A 27,232-nucleotide genomic window follows, 5' to 3' on the forward strand; every position below is an offset into this window, starting at 1 on the left:
ATTGCCTTTGTCTACACTGGAAACATGTGTAGTGACAATCGATGACCAGTGGAGGACGCTCCATCCTCACGAATGATTGAATCGCTCCGGTTGTAATTGCTCATGCGGCCGGCAGATGGGGCTGCAGCCCCGCTCTGAGTGGTGAGCTGGGTCAGAAGCTGCTCAGGCCTGAGGCCCAGCGGCGCTTTGAACTTGACCGTGAACGTAGTAACACGTGAAACTGAGCTAGAAACTGGAGAAGGAAACAAACCAACCATCAAAACCAGTTCATTTAACAGTATGATAGTATCAAATCAAAGAGAGTGTCTGAGACCAGATTTAGATCTATTTAGATTTAGAGAAAATAAAACAAGCGAGTATTTGTAATATACTGACGTCTGAGAAATATTATTGGTCTGGCTCAGATGTCTGTGTTTTATCAGGACACAAACCTATTAGCAGATTGTCTGTGCAAAGATTTCTGGAAAAGTGGGAGGAAAAAATGAGCAGAGGAAGAAAGAAGCTGAGGGGAAGATAGAGGACTAATTAGAGAGAGAGAGAGGGAAGGAGGGAGGGATGGAGGCTGTCAGAGGATGTGGTTGCTATAGATACTTGGCAAGATGCCAGGCGGAGGCAGAGGCAATTTGCATCTATTCAGATGAGGTCTCTCTCTCTCTCTCTCTCTCTCTCTCTCTCTCTCTCTCTCTCTCTCTCCCCTTCTCTGTTGTTTCTTTCTTTGAAATTTCTTCTATTTATATTCAATTTATCCTCAAAAACTTAATTTCCTGATAACGTTTAATGCAAAACCCAGTGAGAAGTGATTAAAAACAATCTTTATCATGAATTGTCATATATCTATAATTATATTTATATTATTATTAAATATAGGTTATTTATTTCACATTTTGAATTAGAGGCATTTTGTATTCCTTTCTTTTTCTTTTCTTTTCATTCCCATTCTATTCCATTCCTTTCCTTTCCTTTCCTTTCCTTTTCTTCCTTTATTTTCCCTTTCATTTCCATGGGCGATATTGTTTGATAAATAAGTGGAAAGCTATTTGGGTTATCTTCTTTGTAAACATGATTATACAACAGATTAAAATGCATCTTTTCTTGTTACAAAATACAGAGAACACAATTCTGTAAAACCGTCCTCTACAGGCCTGTGGACAGTTTCTTATTGTTTCCCCTCACATTCAGCTATAAAACAAAATGCAGCATTTGTTTGATATAAAAAAAACCTCTGATATGAAAAGGGCAGCCTCTTTGTTACCGTTTTTCTTTAATAGTCAATTCAATATAAAAAAAGGTTAGGGTTGATGGACAGGACTAATTATCCTTCTCTGAGGAGTATGGGCTCTACAGTAGATTAGTCAGCTGCTGGGCCTGTTTCTCTACATTTTCAATTATCATAGTATTTCTGATTTCGTGGATCTCAACCATGAAAAAATTTAAAACAAATCGAAATTGAACAAACATAAAAGCCTCCGTGAACGGGCTCTAACAACGGAAAAGACTCAAACCTGATAAGTCAATACATTTATATAAATATTTTTGAAGTAAGATTCTGTTTGTAAAGATTATTTCTTGTATAACTCTATCTGTTTTTTTCAGTAAATAAAAATGGCACTGCAGTTTCCACACTGCAACAATCCCACTGCAGCACCAAAATAATTTCACAGAGGTAACTTGTGTAAAACCAGGATGATAAACATCAGAGCATTGTGTTGCAGTTAAGAGCTTCAATATTTTTGATTAAGACTGAATAAATTTACTGAAAACAAATGTTTAAGTCAAAGTTCTCTTTATTGACCACAAACACACACACCCACACACATATTCATTCAATGTATACACATAAAGTTTTACAGCAATACAAATTATTTGAATGACAGAAAAAACTGCGGCTATTTGAGTGACCAAGAGTTAGAAGTGACAGATCTTTGAAAGAAAATAAACATTATTAAACATAATTAATAAGACATTAATTGTTTAACAACAAAAATCCAATTCAAGGCATAGCTGGTGGGAAACCACAATCTGTCTCCAGCGCTACAATTCTCTCTTGGTTGGTGTTGTTTCTTTAAATATAGTCCGATCTGAATGTTTTTCTTATTCAGCTGTCAAAAAAAACCGAAATGTAAGATTGTTTTAATCCAGTCTGGCCAGAAATCATTTTCAGAAGTTGTTTTCCGCCAGCCAGTAATTTTCCACTGCTCCATCAATCTGCAAGGAGAAGAGAAAACAGAGGTAATTAGTGACAGAACTGGGACACAGAGAAAAAAACATATGAAAATTGTCCTATTCTATGAAGCCCGGACCATACAGAACATTGACGCTGCCTGAAATGTGACTGCACACCAGCTCTGAGGGGAGCTGTCTGTCCTGCTGCATCACTGAAACAGCTGATTTAGACTAAAACAGAAAGAAGAAAGTTGTGCGGTTGATGGTTAATGGGATGTAGAGAAGCAGGAGAGACTCGCTGCCGGTGACAACTAAAATCTGTCTGTGTTTGAGTCTACACACGTCCACCTCTGACCCCTGAAGTCTGGAGCATCAAGAGGACACACAGTTGAAAGGGGACCCCTGCAATTATGCCTGAGGGGTTACACACACACACACACACACACACACACAGACGGTTCTGCTGTTTGGTTTTGCACCGTCATGACTGAACAAGATTAGGATCAGACTAGCAGAGATAAAGCGTTTAATCCTAATTTGTCCAGACTTTAATCTCGATTAGACGTTAAAACCGTCAGCGACAAGAGACCAGATTCACTCCTCTTTGTATTTATACATTTGTAATTATTCTTAAAAAAAACAAAAACGAAAGCCACTCAGGGCTCATGGGTTTTGAAAGACCAGTTCCCCTTTAATTCTCCAAAGGTGCGGACTGATGGACGGTGAAAATCAAGGTGTGTGTTGTGTGAAGGAGGATGTAGGAGGGTTATGACTGACGAGAGCGCTGCTAGACAATTGTCCCGGGATACATGAACTGTTTCAGACATTGGGCAATTATGAGGGGCCTTCTCGAGCCTGTAGAGCTCTCCAGGGCTCTTCTCCCGCCCACGCTGTCCCAACATCCGGCTGATGTTTGCACATGGGACGACACGACTCTGTCTCTAAGCTGTGCACACTGACGGGTACAGTGAAGAGTTTGATACCAATAAATATACACGTTCTGACTCCTGTTTCAGTAAATGCATGAGAGAGGAGGAAGAAGGTCTGTTGAAATGATGAAGAAATATAGGAGGTCTGAGGAGGTGGATGGATCGTTTACAATCATGACTGCAGTCTAACAAATGATTACTCCACTAAGTTCTGTCTTTCTCTTACTTTCTCACATAATCATGTAAAACTGCAGGATTTCATATCTTTGGCCGAATCTTCTTCCTTCCTTCCCTCGTCAATAAATCAATATCGTCCTTGATGGATCGATCAGTTTCTCACTGTGGGAACACACACAGCCAAATCTTTTTATAGCATAATTTAGCTATTAAAGAAACTTTAAATTTTACTTTTGAGCTTTTAGACCATCTTTTAAGCATGAGGAGGGTGTGAGTGTGGAGTGGTGGGGTCTACCGGACTTTCTCCCTCTGTTTCTCTTCTTTCTGTAGTTAACCCCCAATCCTTAACACACACACACACACATACACACACACAGACACACACACATACACACACACCCTTATGCTGACATTGTGTCCGTCCAACAAAGACGTCCCCACGGTCCCCTCATTATAAATACATGTCATTGGATCACAGCTCGTCTGAATCCCTGAGTCTGCTGCGCTCTAAGTGGCCGTGACTGAGCCCTGAATGGGTGGCCGAGCGACAGCTATACCAACAGCGTGTGTGTGTGTGTCTGTGTGTGTGCGCACAGAGACGACCACAGCTTCCCAGCCTATGGGAATGAAATCTTCACAGCGGGACAAGGTCAGAGGTCAGGCCGTCTGTTACATACACATGTACACACGCATACACACACGCAGTTTACTGTACATTTGACTGTAAAGTTAGGATTAAACTGGTTTGAATTCAGTTGAAGAGCGCCGACAGTTATACTGCCGCATGTGGGAAGCAGGTTTGCTTTATATCTGGGGCAATAAGTTTCCTGCTGCCTCAACAACTCTGTGTGTGTGTGTGTGTGTGTGTTTGTGTGTGTTAAAAGAGCTCATCCTATCTCATTTTGCAGGGGAAATGCAAAAGTCTCTCTATCCCACTGGAACCACAAACCAGGACACAGTATCAAACTCCTTCTATCTCTCTCTCGCTCTCTCTCTCTCTCGCTCTCTCTCTCTCTCTCTATCGAGGCTTCTATTTCTGAGACAAAGCTCGCTTTTCACCGCGGGTCCATGACAAACTTTTCCTCATTCTACATTTCACTGCTCAACTTTCGAGCCCACAAAGATGTGACTCGACCAGAGATCACTAATTAAAGGACAACTGTATATTTACCATCAGGTTTCACAAGCATCCACACTCATAAATAATCTTGCTCTCGGGTTGGCGCTGTAATTGTGTGAAATAAAAAATGAAAAGAAAAAGGCGCTTTGTTCCCTGATTTCATTGTACAAGTGAATGACAAGTGATTGGTGAGTGTGTGATGCACACTGGGCTCATTAATGCAACAACGCCAACAATGAGCCAGATGAAGAGGCGGCGGTTGCCCATGCTAATCATGTCGGCTGGCCCGCCACCTTCCAGCACATTCGCCTATATATACAGTACTCCTCCCCCTCACGAGACGAGGACCCCTGAATAGCTGTCCACACACATGGCCTGATGGGAAAAGGGAGCAGGAGCAAGATAGGCGCCTATAACAATGTCTCAGCTGCATCTCTGTGTCTTCAGTTTATCATTCCACAGAGTAGCTTGGGTGTCAGGAAGGATTTCAATGGAAGGAGAATAAAATAAAATACATTTCCAGTTAAATGACGAAGGGCTGTTTCTTGAAACAGTACGGCTCAACATGTATTAAACAGGAATCACTTTATGTTGAGTATATATATATTTTTCCTATGAAAATCACATTTTTCGCAATCTAAATTAATCTAAAATTCCCTTTAATGAGTGGATCTTGCATCTGATGGTGAAAACATAGGAACGACTTTAATTGACAGAAAAAATAAACATCTATTATTCACCATTGTATGTTGTGAAATAGTTAACTAGCAAAGTTTTGCTAAGCAATAATTTAAAGTACAAAAAACCAAGTCGTTGTATTTATATAGACTTTATACAAAGTCAGTAATGTCTGTGTAAAGTGACTGAAGTGGAGGAACCAACACCAAAGGGAAACGTCTCTAAAGACAGAATCTGCCACAATAGTCTGAGTCCCGTTCAGTGAGAGATCTGAGACAAGAGGACCAAAGTGACAGAAAGACAAAAAATACGAGTAGAGACGGTGAAATGGAAAATAACGGAGAGCATGCGAGATAAAAACGAGAGGGTGACGGACAAAGAAGCGTGTGAGAGAGACATGAATCACAAAAAGTGTCAATGCCAGGCTTCCTTTAGGCATGAGTGAGAAACTATGAGGCCTGGTGGTGTGTGAATGAAACACACACACACACAAACACACACACGCACACACACACACACACACACACACACCCCACTGAGTCGGAGCCTGTGCCAGTGAGACAGGTCTATGGGTCTATTGAGGGGACGTGGAGGGAGCTGTCCCTTTCTGTCGAGCTAATGAAGCCTGCACCCACCAGCATAAAGGAGTGGAGAGAGTTAGCACTGCGCTCCTTCACCCATTCACTCACTTCCTGCCTTTACACAGCTCCTGATGAGGTAATGCTCCTTCTCTTAAAGGGATACCGTGAGTAACGCACTTTTACACGCGCACGTTAAACGTTGTATATATGTAGTACATGGTTGGAAATATTCTACATTTTTCAATATATGAACAGACCAAATATATTTATATTGTGAAAAAAAGTTAAACAAATGTAATGCTGTTAAACACCACTCAGGTAAAACCTAAAGAAAAGAGAGTTCTAGAGGTTCCCTCATTGTATATGTGGAATTAGAAATAATTCATTCAATGTTAGTTAGAGTGTCACCAGATTCATCAGGAGCGGATCCAGGGGTGGGGCCCGGGGGGCACTGGCCTTAACAGCAATCTTATTGGCCCTATGAAGTTCCTCTCTCCTGTAAGTAATTTTTTTTTTATAAACTAGTCACTTACGAACAATACAAACAAAAATACATTTGACTATTTGTTAAGAATTTTATTCCCTGAGCTTTTCTTGAATCACAAAGTATGCTTGAGCAAAATATATTCACTGACATGTGGCTTTGTTCAAAGCTACAGAGTGTTAGCTCTGTTGCTTTGAAACAAGGCAGAACTGTAATGTGCACCATACTGACTCAGGGACTGTACATGGAGGTTGGACTTATAATTGGCCCCTCTGTGTAAAGGTTGGCCCCTTTATGGCCCCGGATTTACAGAAAAATCCCTGATCCTCCGAGATGTATCCCTTCAGATTAAAGAGAACTCAAAGTTTGGACAAAACTGTTAAAAAGGTTTTTCCAGTTTGATTTGACAGAAACCACAGTGGTTGTAAGGCTCCAAATCCAGTGTGTGAACGGATGCACTGTAAACCAGACTCCTGACAATTTCTGCCATCATGGAAATGCAGAGTCCTTGTACAAAGCCGCCATCAATCTAGAGCGAAACAAAGACAGGCACCACGCTGGAGAGCCCGAGACCAATGCGTCACTCAGAGAAGAAATGTCACCGAAAGCAGGGATGGTTGGAGAAAAGGCTTCCCGACAACACAATCACACTTTCAGCAGGGGAGGTCTGACTTTAAGGCTGCCTGTCTGTCAGCCTGTCTCCCACTCTGCTGCGACTACAACATGATGAAGGAGCTCTTGTCCGAGTCTACACCCCAGTCTAGTCCTCTCTGAGCAACCAGACTGAGTAACAATAGACAGCAGTGCTTATCAAGCAGCGTGGCAACTTCATTAGCATCCCATAAGACCCAGACGAACACCAGAGTGGCCCAACACACACACACACGCACACACACACACACACACTCATGAGGCAGACGACCCCTTTGCTGGCCTTGACCCATGAACTCTAGGGTCCTCTTTCACCTGCTACTTGCATTCATGCGAGCAAAGGCTGTCTCGCCAGCGCCAGGCTGTTCTGCATATGTTCACCCTACATTCCCACGCTCCGATCGCAGACCCGCAGCACCGGAGACCAACACTTTGAGCCCAGCAGCATTCATACAGGACATTATGGAGATCTGCATTGTGTCTGGTTGTCTGACTTTTTTTCTCCGACCCTTGTCGATCACCACCATCTCAACGACTTTAATAGAGGCTTTTCTTTGCTCAATTTGTAAATATGCTACGACCCCCCGCGTACGTCTGGCTGGAGCACAAAGAAAACGTAACACAGTCGTATTTGTTTCTTATAAACTGCTGTATTTTTTCTATTTGAGTGTTTTTCAGCCGCGTCTTTGTCATCATGAAATATTGCCCTCATGTCGTTCCTCCGCTTCCCAGCAGCCTTTGCTCTCCTCTCCCTCGTTTCTTCACCACTGAAGCCGTGTTGTTGATTCTCTTTTTCCACCGGCACATCAAGGGTAAAACTCATGACTCGCCCGAGCCTTTTTCTTCCTCTTCCTGATTCTCCCCCATTTGTCACTGGCCAAAAGAGGCTCGGCGGCTCCCCATTGGCCGGTGGTGTCAACGAACCAGAAACAGTGATGCGACTAACATGAGGCTACAATATGGTACAGGGGTGTTTACGTGTTATTGTGAGAAACGGGGAGGTATGGGTGGGGGGGGTGGGGGGGGGTTGCGTGTTCCTGCTCTCCGACAGATAATGTGACTGTCAGATGTGGACGATGTGGTGCGTCACTTGGCGGGTTTTCATTCACATCGTGCGGGGGGGTGGGTGGGGGGGTACTTGGTGAGGCGTGTGACTGAATCTGCCTCGCCGCACGGCATATGGACACCCTCGTCGTCTCTATGCAAATGGCCGGGACGCAGACACATGTTCACAAATTTAGCCAAATTGCCCCCCCCAGCCCCTCATTAATGGCTCTTTCCTAAAACCAGACACCCCCCCCCTCCTTCTCAAATAATAACCTCTACACTATCAACCCCCCCCCACTCCAGAACGACCTCCCCACCCCACAGTCTAGACCCTGCAACCCCTCTCTCTCTCTCTCTCTCTCTCTCTCTCTCTCTCTCAAAACAGACGCCCCAAAATCCTAACCCATCCTCCCCCTCCCCCCCTCCCATCTCCTCCTCTCCTCAGCTCCCACGACCGGCAGACAGACCCTGTGATTTGCGTGACCGCCATTTTGCTGCCCACAGTAGCGCTAACTGTACAGCGCGGCAGCTGCCTTGATGGGCGAATGCAAATACGAGTGCCGCATTGTTACTCGGCGGGTCAGACGACTCTCATCGCATGAATTATCGCCCCCCCCCCCCCCCCCCAAAATACAATACTTGCTCGCTCACAGGCGACCACAAAAGGACGCACGGCCGAAAAACGCAAAAACGTGAGATCTTCATTTACACGACTCTTCAATCCTCCGACTACATGAGATCGTTACTATTAAAGCAATTAATGAGATCTCATTTTTTTTTACAGTTGATGCAAAGATGCAACAGCGTTCTGTGATATCTCAAAGCTCAACCCAGTGTTCTTGAAACGGCTATTGTTGTGATACAGACTAATTATATGTTTCATGTGCATCCCTTTTTCTAAGATCAGCCCCCCCTCCACCACAATTTGTTCAGTTGCATGGTAACCAGACAGCCATGTGCATGAAAAGAGGCTATTATGGTCTGGTCTGTTGGTCTGGAGACCGTTGGGCCTATGGATCCCTCCTTAATTAAAGTTTGTGTGCATGTCTGAGCGTCTCTGTTTGCCTAATGCTTTCATCTGTGCATTATGTGTGTCCGCATGAAGAAAAACTGTGAGTGTGCACGCGTGACAGAGCGCTCTCTGATTAAAGAATAAAGCCTCGGCTCAGTCTTTTGTACAGTGTCACATTTGCATACGAGGGAATCACATATGGTAAGATGCGTACCATATGGCACAGTGGGTCCAGGCTCTTGATCGCACGAACACCTATCAAACACATCTCAGGGTGCGACTACCCGCAGCTCGATGGAAAAAAAGTCACAGAATGTGCTTTAAAACGTTACTTCACCTTAGCTCGCTCGCCGCTCGCGTTCGAATTCACGGGAACAATTATCAGCACATGCCAACGACTTGATGTTTGGAGGTTATGCAAATGCAATTAGCCTCAATTTGCATTTGACAACAGCTAACGGTTGCACAGATGGCAGACAACAGCGATGCGCCCGCCATCTTTGGCAGAGGGAAAGACCGGCGGCCATTTTGTCTGAAGCTGTGCCCATCTGAACCGGGAAACAACCACGCTGCACTGCTGTGACGACAACACAGTTTGGGAGCTGTGGGTGCATGCTGCTGCCGCTGCTCGCTGGAAAACACTCTGGAGGCCAAGCATATAGAGTACATCCTCACACACACACACACACACACACACACACACACACACACACACACAGCTCTTTGCTGTCTCATATGTTTCAAAATGTTCAGATTTGAGTTACAGACTTAAAAACTAAACTAACCCTCTGAGTTCCAAACATTTCTTTAAGTGAGAATAAACGTAACCTTCAAGGTTATGGGAGCGCACTTGTTCGTGGAGCGTAAAGAATGAAAGACAGACAGTGAGAGATACTTGCCTTTTTAACCATTTCCACTGTAAGGTGGGGAAACCTCTCTGCTCTGTGATCTTCAGCCATCTTCACGTTCAGTCAGTTTTTTTAATCAGTCTGGGATTGAATAATATCTTGGAGAAAGATCATGTGCCGGTGTTGCTGGTTTGAACAGACACATGACCGTGGCTCACCATAGTAACAGCAAACCATGAGAGGAGGAGGAAATAAAGACAACAATGTCTCTTTTTCAAATGTGAAAAATTTGTCGGTGAATAAACAGGGGGCGGGTGGAGGATGGAGAGTGAGTCAAAACGTGAACTCCCAAACTGGTTTCTAAACAGCCAGAGGCAGAGAATGGGGGATATGTCAATCTTATGAAGGAAAGACAAATCAAGAGAAAGGAATACCCCTCTCGGCAGTCTTTCAGCATTATGGGTATTGGGTATTATTTGGGGAGAGATCCCCTTCAGCAGAACCACACACAGCCAGTGGAGATCATGAATTGAGGTCCAGTCTTAGGTGCCAGGGCTGCAGCTGAGAGGGGCACGCAGGGCCTGTCCTTTGGAGGTCTGCGGGCCCCTAGGCCACAGACTAACGCAGGAAACCCCACTCAGAGCTGGGCAGCCTCTGTGTTTCATATTGATTTCTCCTGCATGACGGTAGCTCCAGAGGTGCTTTGAGCCTTCAGGGACCTTCTCCATCCTTCCCGGCCCACTCACCAGCCCCCCGCCTGGGCTTCACTGGCTCTGCTGGACCCTTGGATGGAGGTGCGGGCCAGTGGAGGAGAGGAGGAAGACGAGAGCCCGTGGCAATGATGATGAACTGCGCTGGGTCTCCGAGTCAGTCATCTACCAGCCTTTATCCAGCCTTCCAACCACCCACCCATGTTTCTATCTGAAAAAAGGAAAAATAGAGAATGTTTTTCAAAATTTCACCTTTGGCATTCAGCATCCCTCTGCTCAATGCAAATGCAAATGTAAACACTAACACTTTGATTAAAAATATGTGGGAAGAAAACGCCAACTTGCTCTTTTGTAACCTGCCTCAAGGCACTCGATACAGGAACAAATACAAATGCACAGTATACTGTGTGAAACACAGACACATCTATTTCTTTTTATACTTTTTAAAATGTCTTCCTGAAAAATCATAACACATAACATATATTTCCATTAACATTATCGACATGTGTTATGTTAAACAATTTTTCACCATGTCTAATGACCGGCATAAATAATACACAAATGAGCACCATAACCGTGCTGATACCAAATCACATGTTTTCGTGGATTCCTTCACTTCAGTACATTCTAAATTCCGTTATCATGCTAATGCAATATCGTCCTTTATGTGTCGCTTTGTTCTTTTCTAGAAGAAAAAAGGATTGCAGGGGCCTCCTTCAGCAACAATACAACCCAATGACCCCCATTCCTGTCAAAACCAGCCACATATTCAGACATATTCAGCTCAGTGCGGCCGGCCGATGACTGAATAAGACGCAGAGAGAAAGCATCGGGTTAAAATGGTCGAGGAGCAGTTATGGGATGGTTTATGGGTGAATTTGAGTTCGCTGTTATGGGCATGTTTTCAGCGTTATAATGGGGGAGCACCCACAGTAGCCCCGAACTTGGCCCGGTGCATGGGGAGTACGTGAGGTGAGATTGGGTGAGCCGGAGGAAGATTCAGACACAATGCCCCCATTGAGAGGGTTCAGACATGGGTGTTAACTCGCCATTCCTCCACACACAATAGGGGCCCCCACTACAGCCGGTGTAGGGGACAATGTTGGTTCAGGGCAGCCCTCCACCCCGGAGAGAAAGAAAAGGGCTGCATTATCAAGATGGGAGGAGGAGAGGCGAGAGACGGACGGGGGAGATAGAGGGATGTGTTTGTGTGTGGGTGAGGGGGCTGTGACCCATGGCTTTGGACTTGAGGAACAAAAACCCAGAGACATCAACAAACACGTTGCAGCGGCATGAGAAATCTGACGGCTTTGAATAAGTGATTTGCAGATTTTTAAATGTTCAGTAGAGATGTCTGCTAAGAGACAAAGAGATGTGTTCAGTGTCATCACGCAAATGTTTTTGCACCGTGTTAATAATCAGGCAGAGCTAGATCTTGTGTTTTGTGCACTTTCTCTCGTCAGGTTGGTTTTGAGATGTTGTCCTTCTTATAAATAACAATGCAAATTTCTGTTGCACAAACCATATAGACATTTGACTCAAGCTGTAGAACTTTTTTTGGCAGAAGGAAAAACTGTCACATGTCATCTCTCTCTCTCTCTCTCTCTCTCTCTCTCTCTCTCTCTCTCTGTGAGACAGTCACCAACCCATTAAGCCAATATAGCAAGAAGAAAAGAATCCGCAATATTAGCACCGGCCTGTAGCATCATTCTTACTATGGTTTGGATGAAGTATTACAAATGAAACGACAAAATGCCTCGGTACTTTTGTGCATTTCAAAGATTTCACGTGAGCGGAGACCGGTTGTGAATCTCTCCGCGGACTTTAATGGCATCATGTTTGCAGCAGGAAGCAGGAATCACATCCTCCAGTGACTTCAGCATATTTTTAAAACCATCTTTAGTGTTCCTCCTAAGACCACATAACAAGCGTTTACTTGTTCAGTTGCTTGTTATATCCGCCGCGCTTGTGAAGGAACGCTGTTTTGGGAGTCAGTTTGGTTGTGAGGCTGACAGCGCTAACAAGCAGTCGGTAATGTAAAGTGTGTACACTCTTGTTTTACCTTCCATTTCTACTTCTCTGCCTAAACAAAACAGGGGCAATGCTTAAAGGAAACTCTCAGGTTGCCTGTGTTAAGGCCACACAGAGATGTAGGTGGTGGGCTGTTTGGGGGGCAAGGATATTTCGAAAATATGTATGGAGATACTGTGTCTCTCTGGGAGCCTAATAGAATCCCGTGGCTGGTGTGAGAGCTCATTGTGGCGACGTAAAGGATTACACTGGCAAACTGGGAAAAACAGGGAAAAGAGCCCGAACGCCCTCTATACCTCCTATGGAGAGGCAACGAGCCATCAGACAATGAGAGGGGGAGAGAATAGTGCGAGCTGACTCATTTCATCTCAGGGAAAGAGATGTAAAGAAAGTAGAGAGGGGAGAACGATTTGGTGGAAAGAGACGACAGGGTTCTCTCTACATGCATGTGGAAAAAAAATTGCTTGGATACGGAGTGAGGAATAGAAAAAAGACCGAGAGCGGAGCTGGCTGCGTGGACGACTGTTTCAGTAGTCGAGGATAATACGAGCAAATGATGTCTGTCTTGGTTGTCAGTCTGCAACGTGAGTGACAGTTTACAATCTCTGAGGCAGCAGGCAGGCCCAGCAGGTTGGCCCTCTGCCGCTAACCCATCTCTCATTTCCCAACCAATTTCTCTCTCTCTCTCTCTCTCTCTCTCTCTCTCTCTCTCTCTCTCTCTCTCTCTCTCTCTCCCTCTCCCTTCCACCTCCGCCTCTGGTCTGTTTAAAGCCATCTCTAATCTCCCTCATTCTTCCACCATCGCCACCACTACCTCTTCTTTGACTTTTGACTACATTTCAAAATCATTTCTCCCTCTGTCTGCATGATAACCAGTTATTATAACCATCATCTTGAATGCACGTAGCTGGATGTATACGTGCGAGTCCTTATTTCAAGACTTTTAGGGAAAGGGAAATCAAATCTGTAACAGGTAATCTAGGATTTCTGAGAGCCACTCTCTTCTTCTGAGAGCTGGCTCTCTTTTTTCAAATGTCCCTTTCACTCGTAACCACAAATGATGAATGGGATATCACTGCATCAGGCCTCCCATTGATCCTAAAACTGCTGGCTGAGTAAAGAAGACGCTGTTTTCAAACTAAAACAGTTCATAGGGGCTCCATAACTCGGTAGTGGTGTGGACGACAGGCGTATCTGTAGCAGAATGTACCAGCAAGGATGTAGCCTTCGGGTTGGGATCCCTATCTTCCGTGCTAAAGCAGTAAATTAATTATGAGCAAGTATTTTCAAGCTTCAGTTTCTTGATTATACATGAACGGGGGGTTTATTGGAGTCACTAGAATTTGTCTAAGGCAACGAGAATTCCCCCACCAGCGTTTTCAGTGGACAACACGACAGGTAAGGAACTATTCTCCTCTCATCTGCCATTCGAATGGAAACCACACGGAGCATAATGCATCATCTGCATTCTACAAGCCACCTCGCTGAAAGACTCCTCTCTCCTCCTTCGCTCTCTTCATCTCTTTCCCTTCAAAGGCTGCCGTGGCTGCATTCAAACAGCAGGATACACACTCAGCTAACAAACCTCATTAAGGGCCCATACACACTTTCTCAATGCTAACACTAGCTGTCACACATCCCCTCTCAATGCACACACTGGTGGCCACACTGACCACGACAAAGAATCTTTACAGAGCTAATTAGAAGGGCCCCCCCTCTCTGTGTGAAACTCATCTGAATAGGAGGGAACACGATAACGAGGAGAAAGAGATGGAGAAGGAGGGACGGGCATGAGAAAGGAGGGAAAATGGAGATGGAGAGAGAATGAGAAAGAGAGGAGAGGATGCTGGCTAATATACTCAAGGAGATAGCATGAGGCGTCTTTCACAGTGTGGAATTAAAGACGGGAGAGCTGAGGCAGGCAGGGGGAACTGTATTAGTGTAACACCGCTCCGTGTGGCTCGGATGCAACAATGGAGGGGAGTGGGGAGGGAACTGAGCGCTGCACCGTGCTTTTGATGGGTGAGCCGTAGAGAGATAGAGGGAAGGAATGGATGAGAAACCAGATTCCTGGGGACGGTGGTGCAAGAGCAGCTGATGACACGGACAGCAACTCAGAACCCACTGGTCGTCAATGTGAACGAGCGATTAAAGAAAACGGACAGAGCAAAGAATTCAAATAGAGATTTTGGAAATTCATTTGAGTGCCACTTAATCTTTCTCTGCTTTTCTTTTCTGGCTAAGTATTGTTGCAAAGCACTCACAAGAAAAATCAGAAATCACTAATCTCTTTGTGCACCTAGTGTTTTTGTGTTTTACATAAAAAAAGCCCCAGAAGGTCACACGAAGGGTTCGCCTGCAAAACATTCCTCTATAGTCTTCATATCTCCTTCCATCCCTCCTCCATTTCATTTTTTTCTTTTGTGTGTCCCTGAAGCGAGCTCTGTGAGTGTGCATGTGTGTGCACGACCGTGTGCGTGTGCATGAGTGTGGACAATGCCAAGTTGACAGTTAGGGTTTTGGGTCAAGCACAAGGCCAAGTTTGTCTCACTGCGTGAATGAACACATCAACAGTTGAAGAAGTAGAAAATAACAATGCTTTCCCCAAAATAAAAAAATCCCCTGATTCTTACATAAAAAAAAGCAAAACTTATAATTATTTAAAAATGGTTGAAAGTGGCTTTTTTTTAATTTGTATAAATGTAATGAGAATATAAAGCAGAATTTAAACCCTATCAAAATACTCAAAAGGGAAAAAAATAAAATACTGATAATAATAATGATCAGGTTCTTTTATTCCTTTGCAGAATTTCTAGTTCAAGTTGAAGTTATGACCTAATTTGTTGTCCCATCAAGACCACTGGCCCCTGATGAGAGTGCAAAGCATTCTGGGAGAATAGCAGGTGTCCACATGTCACAGAGCCTCACAGACAGCTTGTTAATTTGCACAACTTTTACACACACACACACAAACACACATCTCTCTGCCTCTATGTGTGTGTGCATGCGTGTATATGTATGTGTGTGTATATATTAGCGATGGGACTTGACCCTAGCGAGCTGCGGCAGTGTTTCGCGTCTTGCTGGGCGTGGGAAAAAGACGGTACCCCTTTTCACAGCTGCCTCAGCCGAGGCCCGGACTGCTGGGGGGCCCCCTGTACCCCCTCCACACTCACACACACACACACACACACACGTTTCCCCCCTTGTCTGACTACCCACCACCCTCCTCCTCCTTCCATCCCATTCAGGCTCCAGCCTACTGGCTTTCAAAAGCAGGACCCCCTTCCCAGCCCTTCATAAATACATCTCATTATTCAAGCCCTAGTTTGCATAGGGATTCCAAAGAGATCTCTACTGCTCGTGAGGCTTGAAGCCCCTCAGCCTTTTGGACCGCACAAGTGAAAATTTCGACTTAGTAATCCCTCTGTGTTAATATTTGTTTTTAAAACAATGTGTGCTCATTTGCAAAACCATTTGGCCAATCATACAACTGTCTGAGAATTTACATGTTGATGCATCTTAATTGTAAAAAAAATGTCCCTTTATTTTTTTATTTAAGGATTGTGGCTGAAACGTAGAGAAGCTAAACGCGGTGAAAAGAGAGTTTAGCATGACGATTAGCAAGTGCTTTGCTAGTCTGTATTCCATCTGCCACCGGCTATTGTACAGTACCTCACACACTCACACACACACACACACATGCATACACACACACACTCTTCAAACCCTTCACACACCCCCCCCCCCCCACCCCACGCCCATTCGCTGCAATGCATTACTGCAGAGATTTATCTCCTATCAGCCTGTATAATACTGAGGTTATAATTTACATCCACTCTAGAAAACAGAAGCACAGGCCGCTCCTTGCATATGCTAATGTAAAGCTTGGGAAAATCTGGGCGACTCAAAGAACGCCATACTAAATTTGAATAACTGAGCTTTCCATTGAGCGTCAAGGTTGCGGAACCATGAAGATTTGACCTTGCTAACAATGTGTACTTATTGTTTAATTTCTAACACGCAGCTACTTAATGGGGCATTGGAGGGAGCCCTCCCAGCAGCCTCAACGCTGGGAACTTTTCTGTTTCAGTCTCGCTGGAATAACTCTAGTTACACCGTTTTTGACTCAAGTTATATTTTCTCAGAAGCTTTAAAATGGAGAATTCTATATTTAAATCGAGTGAGACCAAAACATCTCACCGACCCGCTCGGCTTACAATATACCTCCCTCGGAACTGTGGTATTTTTCCAAGCGTTTTGAATTAATGCTGAATAATGCATGCGCTATACCTTTATGCAAATCAACACTCGGTGCACAATAATCAGGAGACTTTGGACAAGGGGAGGGTGGCTCGTCCAGGCATTAGGGGCAAAAAGGACAGAGCCACCCAAACACTCTTTCCACATGAGCAGGTCCAAACCTTGGGTGAGCCCTTATACGGCTGCGCTCTCCTAACGGGATAAAGAACCGCAGCAAAGATTACACGACCACCTCCCCTGCACCTACCACACACTCTACCTGACAAATAGGATCATAGTCTTTAAAGGGATAAAACGCTGAATGTATGAGAATGAAAGAAACGCGCGCGCGTGTGTGTGTGTGTGTGTGTGTGAGAGAGAGAGTGGGATGAAGATGATGTATAATGTAAAAAAAAATGTTAATACTTCAAAGCAGAGAAGGATAATGGAATTCAACATGGAGGCCTCACTTCATTCGCTCAATTCTCACCGTTTACTTTGTTGCTAGGGGCTACAGTCTAATGCTGCCACACTCTGTATATACATATTCTGACATATACATGAATGATATAAAAATTGACATTTACACTGTGCGGCGGTAAAAATGGCAGCAAATGTCCATCTTAATGCCCCTTTACATTTGAAGGAGACAGCGAGGATTACTACAGTGCTGCACACTTTAAATATTATTCCTCATGCAAAATGCGAAATCCTCGATATTTCAAAATTCAGGCGCAGTCTGTCTTTCTTTCTATTACACACACACACACACACATACACACACACACACAAAACTCCTTCCTCCACCGAACATGGGTAACAATCAACCACCAGGAATGCTGCAACATCGCTCGTTCGTGACGCTGTGGGGTAAAAAAGCCTACAGCATCTTAAAACTTTCACCTGAGCCTTTGGGACTTATTGTTACATGCTCAAGATATATAAGGGGGGTTGGGGGGGGGGGGGGTGCAAAATAAGCACACTGCTGGTGCACTTGGCAGCACAATGGCTTGTGGCTGATGTGAGAGTGAAACACATGTGTGCTCATCATGCACGTGTTCTCATTTAAAAATATTTACCTCCAGGTGGACTGCAGCTCCTCTTCCTGTCTGGTGGCAGTTTGTCTTCATTGTGAGTCGCTGCAAACTTCATTGCCGACATTTTCCTATAAAGACAAAACAAAAAAGAGGATCAGCTGTAGCTCTCGTTTTCCATTCAACATCACACGTTAAAGAAGTCGTATGCAAAGCAGTGCAGTGGAAATTTAAAACACAAGGGGAACAAAATCCATTTGAGTCGACCTTGCAGCGAACAGCAGTTTCCTAAACTTGTTTCTTTGACTTCACAAATATGTTTTCTCCCATGATGCACTTCTCATTATTTCTCTTCCTTTCAAGGTCAAATATATTTTCTGTAGTTTGAACATTAAATCACGCTTGATGGAAGTTTTTGTGTAGAGTCCAAAAAGGTTTAAACTTTAATAAGCAGTCATATAACCCAAAGTGGAGCATCTGAGTAGCATCCCAGTTGCTACAAAAACACAAAAAACGTTGTAAACAAATAAAAACAGAGATTGCATTTCCAAACACAGGGTGTGATATGTGGAATTGAACAGAACCACAGAGAGATCGCATGATACATTCATCCCTTCTTTGCATCACTCTAAAATGGAGGACATGGAGGTCAAAGTGTATATATATCCTGTCTCCGAACTGTGCAACGGCCTGCATATGCAAACGTCAACAACTCACACACGCCGAAACACACACAGTCGCACACAATCCCAGCTCCCTTGTTTAACGGTGCCCATCAAATATTGTCAGTCATGGTCTAAATAGAGCATGCTGGGACTTCAGGGATATTCAGTCATCTCCAAGGCTTGCTGATTCCGCTCTAAGAATAGATCAAACTCTGAGCCCCATGTCCTATTTTGTTCTTATCTTGCAGGCGAACATGGAAAATAATCCAGCCCTGCGAAAACACAAACTCAAACATGTCTGCCATGTGTCGACGTCAGCGATGAAAGGACGATTGATATCGTCTGGAGATGACTGTGTGCAGCTTGGTCTGTACCCCATGATGCTTTATGATGGTGATGTGTGTCACGGCGCAGACAAAGACGCAACCAACGCACAATATTTGACACTCAAGTGATGGAAAGACAGTGTTGTGAGGCATGGTCGCACACTCACTCCTATGCTGTCTCTCCATCCTCAAACGTCATTGTGCTCCAAGAAATAAACATGTGCATCCAACTATACATCACGCTCCTAATGTCCAGTTAATGACGACCAGGGGACACCGCCACAGAGGAAACACACTCAGTGCATCAGAGGAATCTTAGATGATTTCACACAGTGTCATTACCGCCTTTAATAAACACAGGGCCAACTTCTGGGCCTGCAAAATCCACCGTAACGCAACATATGCGATCTGAGGAAGAGATCAGGTGCTGCTGTTGCTGCCAGCACCGTCACGTGACGCCTGGATGGACCAACCACATTTATCCTTTAACTATTTCTGTCTCACCCCCTCAAGATATTGCTGTTATAACACCCACACAGTTATGACAGCTGAACCGTGTTTTTTTTAGTGTGTCCCCCCCCCCCTCCCCCCCACACGCATCCCTCCCTTCATGTCCTGAAGTGAAATGAGAAGCCGATTTATTGATCCCAGGCCTCAGCATCATTATCATCGTCATCGATGCCCCCAGACCACGAGCAACATTCACGCCCTCACTCGCACGTAAGGTGAACGTGCACATTTGTCCAGGAGAGGAGGACCACCACTGAGATCATGCGCGATTTTCACGCACGCACACACACAAACACATACCCAAACACACACACACACCACCACCACTCCTCATCATCAGCTGCGGCTCTCAGCATCCCTCAGCATCCGTCCCTGCTGCATCCTTCCCCCGCTGCCGCTGCTGCTGCTGCCCGGCATCCTCTCCTCCATCGCGCTCCCACACAGAGAGAAGGAGGGAGGGAGCCCCCGGCTGCGAAGTGCTCGGCGTCAGTTCGTACTTTCGGTTCTCTAGCTTTATGAAATTAAAACTCATACAGCTAGATAACCAAAGACACTAACTGACCCGTCGTCTCTTAAAGGGGCCGCCTCTCCTCCGGTGTACACAAAACAGAAAACAGAGGAGAGGATGGAGAGAGACAGAGAGAGAGAGAGAGAGAGAGAGAGAGAGAGAGAGAGAGAGAGAGAGAGAGAGAGAGAGAGAGACTGGCTGAGGTTTTTCACACGAGAGAAAGCTGAATTATAACTGCTCTATAAAGCTTTTATATTTATACATGTATATTTAGCTCTATAAGGAGGTAAAAAGAAGTTAAAAACACTCGTTGTATTGCTTCCATGATTGTCACACACGCACGCAAACACACACACACAGACACACACACACACACACACACACACAGACACACACACTTTGATTGTCATACTAAGGCCCAGTAGCTCCCCAGTTGGTCCTGCCTATCATCACTAAATCAAACTTCGCTCCATTGGCAAAAATTGAACGCAGTGTAAATACACGAAGCCTACTAATCTATTTTGTGTTAAAAAAGCAACATTTCTTTTCGCGTGTAGCATCACGCAGAAATGAGACCAGAGCCCTTAATCATAATTCTGCAACCATATCTCAACCATTCACATCCAATTATTAAAAGGTAGCAGTAATTTGAAGGAGGTCGTGTCACCTTTTACCATTAATGTGGGTTTAAGCCACTAGTTTAAACATATAATCAAAGTTGCCATCTTGCTGTCTTCCATTGTGCGGCTATAATGTAGTTTAAAAAACCACGACACCTGCAACTCCGGGTTTGATGCAAATACAACACAGCTACAAAACAGAACCTCTTAATTGTAATAACTTCCAACTCAACTATAGAAATACAGCATCCCACTTACTTGCACATCAGGTTCGCTGCACTCCACTGTGCGCAATATCCACCGACTGATTCTACGGGATTTTCCCTTTTAGCAGTTTTAACAGAGCCTGGTTTGATTTTCTCATCCGATAGAAGAGTCGACTAACGAGTGAAAGAGTCAAAAGGCTGCTATAAGGTAGAGTCCTGTCTCTGTGGAGCTGTGTGGGAGCAGCTCGGTGTCCTCCTCTCCCTCACAGAAGCGCGTCGCAAGTGACAAGTGCAGAGTGTGGTCGCGGTGAGCAGAGGGGATAAACTCCGCCTCAGAGAGAGAAGGGGGGGGGGGGGGAGAGCGAGGGAGAGGCGGGAATCTGAAGATATTACGGCCAATTTCAAAACTGAATCCATGTGTGAGTCGATCAGAAGATGATTCCCTGCGTAAAAATGCGTAAAAATGTCTCCAAATGCAAACTCGGCCTGACGCAAATGAAGCTGCATTGATCAAACACCACAATCTGAGTGCAGAGGTTGTATTTTAAAAGGAATTAGTAAAATATATCTCCACAGCCACTTCATTCATATTTTGGGATTTTACTCTGAGACCCGTGGGGCTCCTTCAACAGACACAAGCTTCTTCGTTCAGCTCAAACGCTTAAGTCCAGTTCGGGTCAGAGTAATGGAGCAAAAACCTCTACAAATCTTTTTAATCCTAAATAATTTCCTGCAGATTCTGCCGAGATGTATCAGAGGGACAAATAATCTTCAAGCATCCTCATCCGCTCAGAGCTGAAATGTATTTTAATTACGATAGGTCAGAGCGAAAGTACGGCAAATAGAACGCAAAAAGACCCGACCCTTAAAAAGACAAAGTTATAAAATACTATAGTTCTTCTTTGTGCTGCACGTTATAAAATGATGAACGTGATCAAATGCATTTGAAATATGGCCAGTTAGGGGACCTGTATCCTCATCATAAGACTGCATTATGGCCGCAGTGGCATCTCCATATTTTCCCATAATGGACTAACACACAACATAGCCCTGTTGAAGCATTTAATTAAAATCCGTGTCGTCCAATCACTGACTTCTCAGGTTGCAGAAATTAAAAGAAGAGGGCATGTTATAGGCTCTGTTTTAAACAGTCTAGAAAAATACTCTGTGTGTTAGCAGAGGAATCCAGGTTCTCTATGATGGCAAACTCCTATAGCCACATCCTGAGAGCATATATTCAGGCTATATTCAGCCATATCCAGTGCGATGCAATGTGTGATATCTGGGCCGAGGTGACGAGATAGTGAACACGATTACAATCACCCTCTTTGATCACAGGAGAAGCCAGTGGCAGAGACAAGACCCGAATAGCAACTTGCAATATCTCTCCAAAGTTTGAAAGGATATTTAAAAAGATGCTGCAGTGTGTGTGTGTGTGTATGTTTGTGCGTGTGTGTGCAGGTAAACCAATAAAAGAGCAGCGAGCTTCAGTCCTGGTATCCAAACGAAAACGTGCATCTGATAGCAGTCACATATCTGATTATTACGCACGGGCAATCTGTTAGTATCAATGAGGTGTCAGCTCTGCAGGTCCAGCTCCACTGTGTGATTCCCATTCCCACTCTCGAACATTTGTAAGTAGATGTAATCAGCTGTGGCCTGCGCTGCTTTCAGCCCGGAATCGAACTAACACCACGTTGTGCAGGTTCATGTCGACGTGCTTAAATAAAAGCGGCAAATTCTGTAGCGTTAAAATGAATACAAATAAATACAAAGATAATTGCTATATAGAAATAATAATACACAGTTATAAATCTTCCCACATACAAGAGTTCACATCTTTATAAGTCTGCTATTAAAAACCAGAAGTGTGTATAGAAATAGCCTAGTCAAGAAATGTGCGTTTATATAATTACAGCCTATGATATTTTTATTTTTCTTATTCTTTATCAATGAAACAAAACATCTAGACTTCATAAAAGTTTTAAGAGACGATTAAAAGTTTGTACACATCAAACGTGTTATCTGTTAATAAACGATTGTTCCAAAAATATTACCAATTACTAATTACTATTATTATATACATTTCAGTAGAGAAACAGTAAAGGTTTGAAATAAACCTAGTGTGTCTGTGTGTGTGTGTGTGTGTGTGTGTGTGTGTGAGTGTGTGTGTGTGAGTGTGTGTGTGTACGTGTGTGTCAGAGGGATTTTCCCACAAACAAGTGACAAGTAAAATTGTACCCCCCCCCCTCCCACAGTCCAACTCCCATCTCTCCCCCAACACACACACACACACACACACACACCTACAAATGCAGCCACACAAAAAGTCAACATCAAGTTCAACAACGTGCCGGAGAGAAATTTACATGACAATCAGGTCTGGGATCCTCGAGGTCCTCACACACGCACGCACGCACGCACACACACACACCTCTGTACAACAACAGAGTCTGGCGTCAGCCCCGCTACACTTTCCCAGGCTCACAACAATATCTCCCTGCTGAACTCTGCACTGCAGCTCTGCCTGGGGCCTCCTCCTCCTCCTCCTCCTCCTCCTCCTCCTCCTCCTCCTCCTCCTCCTCCTCCTCCTCCTCCTTCTCCTCTACAAGAATACTTCTCACATGAGCACATGACAGCTCAGAGTCTCATTCAATATTCCGGAGTTTGCACTAACTAAACAACACAGACTAATGCAGACGCTCTTTCTACTTCACGAGAAAATTCGTCCAAGTTTTTCCTGATATTTTAAAGCGTGTCTGGGGTCCAGAGGCCTCAAGGTACAGACATGTTATTTCTACCTTAGCATAATCCAGTTAGTGTTTGCCTATATTCTGATGTGACATCAGCCGAGATTCATCAGTAAAATAAGATTTTGTATTAATGAAATTTGTATCAATTGGCATCAATTTCTCTGCTAAATTGTCCCTTAAAGTAGTTTAAGAGTATTTTATTTCAAGAGGATCCGTTTATCAAGCATGACACTTTAAAAAATAAAAAAGAATAACGAGAAGCATGTTGGACCATTTAAACAGTGAAGGCTACTTACACATGTTATGTGTGCAGTGCTGTAATTGGGTCCACATAGATTCCTCTGGATTAATTTACTAGATTATAATAATCCATTCAAAAAGAGCCTTCTTCCTCTTTTCGCACTCCACCAAAAATAAACTGGACTCGATGTTTAGAGACAGAGAGAGAGAGGGAGAGAGAGAGAGAGAGAGGGAGAGAGAGAGAGAGAGAGAGAGAGAGACACCTCTCCTATATCCTGCGTAGCAAAGGTGCACTGCCTGCTGTTATTAAAAAGCTATTTTATTTTCCTTCTCAATAATATTGAATTTATTCCATTTGCTGCATTGAGGGATAACTGCCAACCTTTTTATGCACGGAGAAAAAAATCTTCTCTTACCGGTTAAAAGCGGGTCAGACATGGAGGGAGTAGGAGAGCTGCGGCTGCAGACAGCGAGAGAGGCCAGAGAGGAGGAGGAGGAGGAGGGTGATGATGATGGAGGAAGAGGAGGAGGGAGTAGATTCGGCTCATGGCCTATCAAATTTGTCAAAGAGGGCCTTTAATATCATGGGAGCATATAAAGCAGCGTGAAAGTGGGTTATTGCTGGTTTTATTTTGAAAGAGAAATCCGGAATGCATGGACCAAACCCTACACACTAATTATATAGAGTCCCAACAATGTGTGGGGCGATGAAGGATATCTCTAATATTCATGTCACAATTATGGATTAATGGAGTTAAAGACTATTTTCTATAGACTAAAAGATTTGTATTGAAAAATCTGTATTTATTAAGGATTTACTGGTTCTAAAGCAAAGCTTTTTATGCACCCAAAAGAAGAAGACACAGTTTATTCCTCTTCCAGGATAGGTCATGTGATCATGTCTCAATACACCCAGTGGATGCATAAAGGACCTCGCAGGAAATGGTGTATAGCTGCTGTTTTGTTTTACTACTGCATATATGTGCTGCAGATTCAGCCTGTGATATAAAATATATAGAGGAGAATAATCCAGTGCACAGTGTGATATGTGCAGCTACTTTACAGCAAGGCATGCTGGGTGTACAGGAGGAGGTTTACAGCCTGTTTATACTCGACCGATAAGAAGCCAGCCTGTGTTATTTACATCGCAATAATAAATGCATTATTACCTTAGATGCAATTGGCTGTTTCTCTCCTGCACACCCACAGTTTGTGGCCGTTTGTAGAGGAAGCAGAAATTATAAATTGTTTTGAGCTGCAGGCTCCTGCCTCGTTTTAAAAAAGCCACATGAGGAAACCAAAAGACATACATTCAAGTACAGTGGAGGAGCAGCCAGCACAGCGGGAAACAGCGACACACCTTGGTGAGAAGGAGAAACGAGATCGCCCCGTAAAAGCTGTTTTCTGTACAGTCACTGTATGTTTGTTTTTGAAGGATATGTATTTTAATGCGAGAAGCTTGTATGTGACTACTTGCAGATTAAAATATATATGTGCAGTTGATGATGGTGAGAAACCCACATCTGATTCTGCTGTAGACAGCTGTATATTTACTGAAAATCGTATATATTGAAATACATAATTCAATGGCCAATCGTCTCGTTCATGGAATGAAAAATAATAATATTTAATGATAAAAGGGTTAGTTATTTAAAAGTTTAGATAAAAGAGTGGCTTAAAGAAACTCAAGTAATAATTAGAAAGCAGCTTTTCTGTTCTTATATGTACAAAACAGCATGTGAATAAGCTAATATTAATTAACACACTACATTACAGTAGAATATAATAAGTTATCACACAAGTTCACCTGTTGAAACTGACATTGAAATAAAGAGTTGAAATTTGAAAGGGCAAATCGAATTGAAACTTTGTAATTATGCTGTCAAAACATTATTCTCATTCTTATCATTCTTATTCCTATTATTACCTTATAATTATTATTATTATTCGTAGAAGTGGTAGAAGAAAATATTTTTGCACAAACAAACTAATATAAATGGCTAATAAAACCCAGATGAAAAGTGCATGACTTTTAATTTCCATTATATTTATAACTGTTCTCATTCTTTTATTTAACACAATAGTTTCTACAGATGATTTTAATTATTTAAAAAATGAATGCATGCTTTTTTCACCCAACCCTGTGAGGTTGACATGTTGTTTTTGATAAAGTTTACATTTTAATACTGTATCGGTTATTTTTAAAAAGTGTCCTTCCCACTGTTTTATGAAGTCCTTCTGCTTCTTGGATCACATTTTAAAGTATGTTACGTTTTTTGCCTGAATGAAAAATAAGATTCAAATTCAATATACTGTGCAAACAACAAAAACTGCTTTCTAGTCAGTCTCCTCACTGTGTAAACAGAAAGTAGTGAAATATGGAGATTTGAATTATTAGTTTATACTTATTTAACTTATATTGATGTTTGATGTTTTGATTAAGCAACTCCTCATGTTTTGATTGACTCACACTTTTGCTACTTCCACTTTACACCCAATACTGGATCAGAAGATTTTCCCACTGTAGAATAATAGCATATTTCATTTAAAGCATATTACAGGGTTAATTCAAAGTGTCTGGAAAGGAGTTGAGATATATTCTTTAACACATTTGAACACGTTCACTGAGAATAAAGTGGATCACACTTAGAATTAATCTCTTTTATTCAGATTAATTCTATGATGGAAAACTTTTTCTCTTTAAATTTGTTTTCTTAGAATTGTAACTTTTTCAATCATTGGGATTTAAGATTATATTTTCTAACTTAATGTATGACATATTATGACAGTGTCAAAACATACTTAGGAACATTAAATGTTTAAGAAAAGGAAATAACCACCTTATTATTTTTCCATCATCCGTCACTCTGTGTATTTATGTTTTTTTTTAACATAGTGTCTTACTCATGAATTAAATGTTAAATCAAATTGAATTAGAAAAATCAGTAAAAGCTTTAAACTTATTTAGAGGCTGTTTCTCTTCTGTGTACAGTATTAGTGTTGATGTCACACTTTAAAACTCACAGGCCTCATTTTACACTCAATCCACTTTCCAAAGAAATACACAAGGATTTACAGTAACCACTATCTGCTAATCTAATCTTTTATTAAGAGTGGCATTTTCCCAGTATTTTAGTTTTGGTCCACTAAAAGGAGAAGGCATAAAAGTCCAGGCTCAAATCAATGTTTTATGCCCTAAAAATTGATTTCAAAGGACATTTAGTTTTTATATTTGCAGATGAATAAATTAGGTTTATTGCTGAGTTTTGAAATATAAAGGAGAACAGGCCTGCACTAATTTACCAATGACTCAAAACATGTACATTGTCATTTTACAATCATTCTGATTGTGTTATTGAAGGTTGAGATGACAGGAGACAGGCACTTATCTAAAAAATTAGATAATAATAAATCAAATAAAGGTTTATAAAAATAATTTTCAACTGTTTATAATGGAAAATAATAAAATACATTTATAAAGGAAATTAACTTGAAGAATTTAGTCTCTGAAAATGTCTAAAATTCTTAAACTTAAACTCAAGATTCTTAAACTTACACTATAATTTTCAACAAAGGAAAAAACAGCCTAAGAAATGGATTAATTAATGCCCAGTGAGTGTTAAGGCACCTTGTGGACCTAAGTATGTTATGTGAATAATACAGTCAATGTATTAAAAGGTTAATTGCATTAGATTGA

The 27,232-nt window shown here is 42.8% G+C and overlaps 1 long non-coding RNA gene across 2 annotated transcripts; it reads right to left on the reverse strand.

Annotated features, from left to right (window-relative positions):
- Window positions 1-1,788: 1,788 nt before the first annotated feature.
- Window positions 1,789-20,812, reverse strand: LOC133967939 (uncharacterized). Of its 2 annotated transcripts, none has more exons than XR_009924079.1 (3): window positions 20,595-20,812; window positions 17,753-17,838; window positions 1,789-2,205 (listed from the first exon to the last, which is right to left on the reverse strand). It is a non-coding gene; the product is annotated as an uncharacterized LOC133967939 (long non-coding RNA). The 2 variants fall into 2 exon arrangements; XR_009924078.1 differs by lacking the exon at window positions 1,789-2,205 and adding an exon at window positions 9,748-10,611.
- Window positions 20,813-27,232: the final 6,420 nt, after the last annotated feature.

This window comes from Platichthys flesus, chromosome 14 (assembly GCF_949316205.1).
Source record: "Platichthys flesus chromosome 14, fPlaFle2.1, whole genome shotgun sequence".
NCBI classification, from domain to species: Eukaryota; Metazoa; Chordata; class Actinopteri; order Pleuronectiformes; family Pleuronectidae; genus Platichthys; species Platichthys flesus.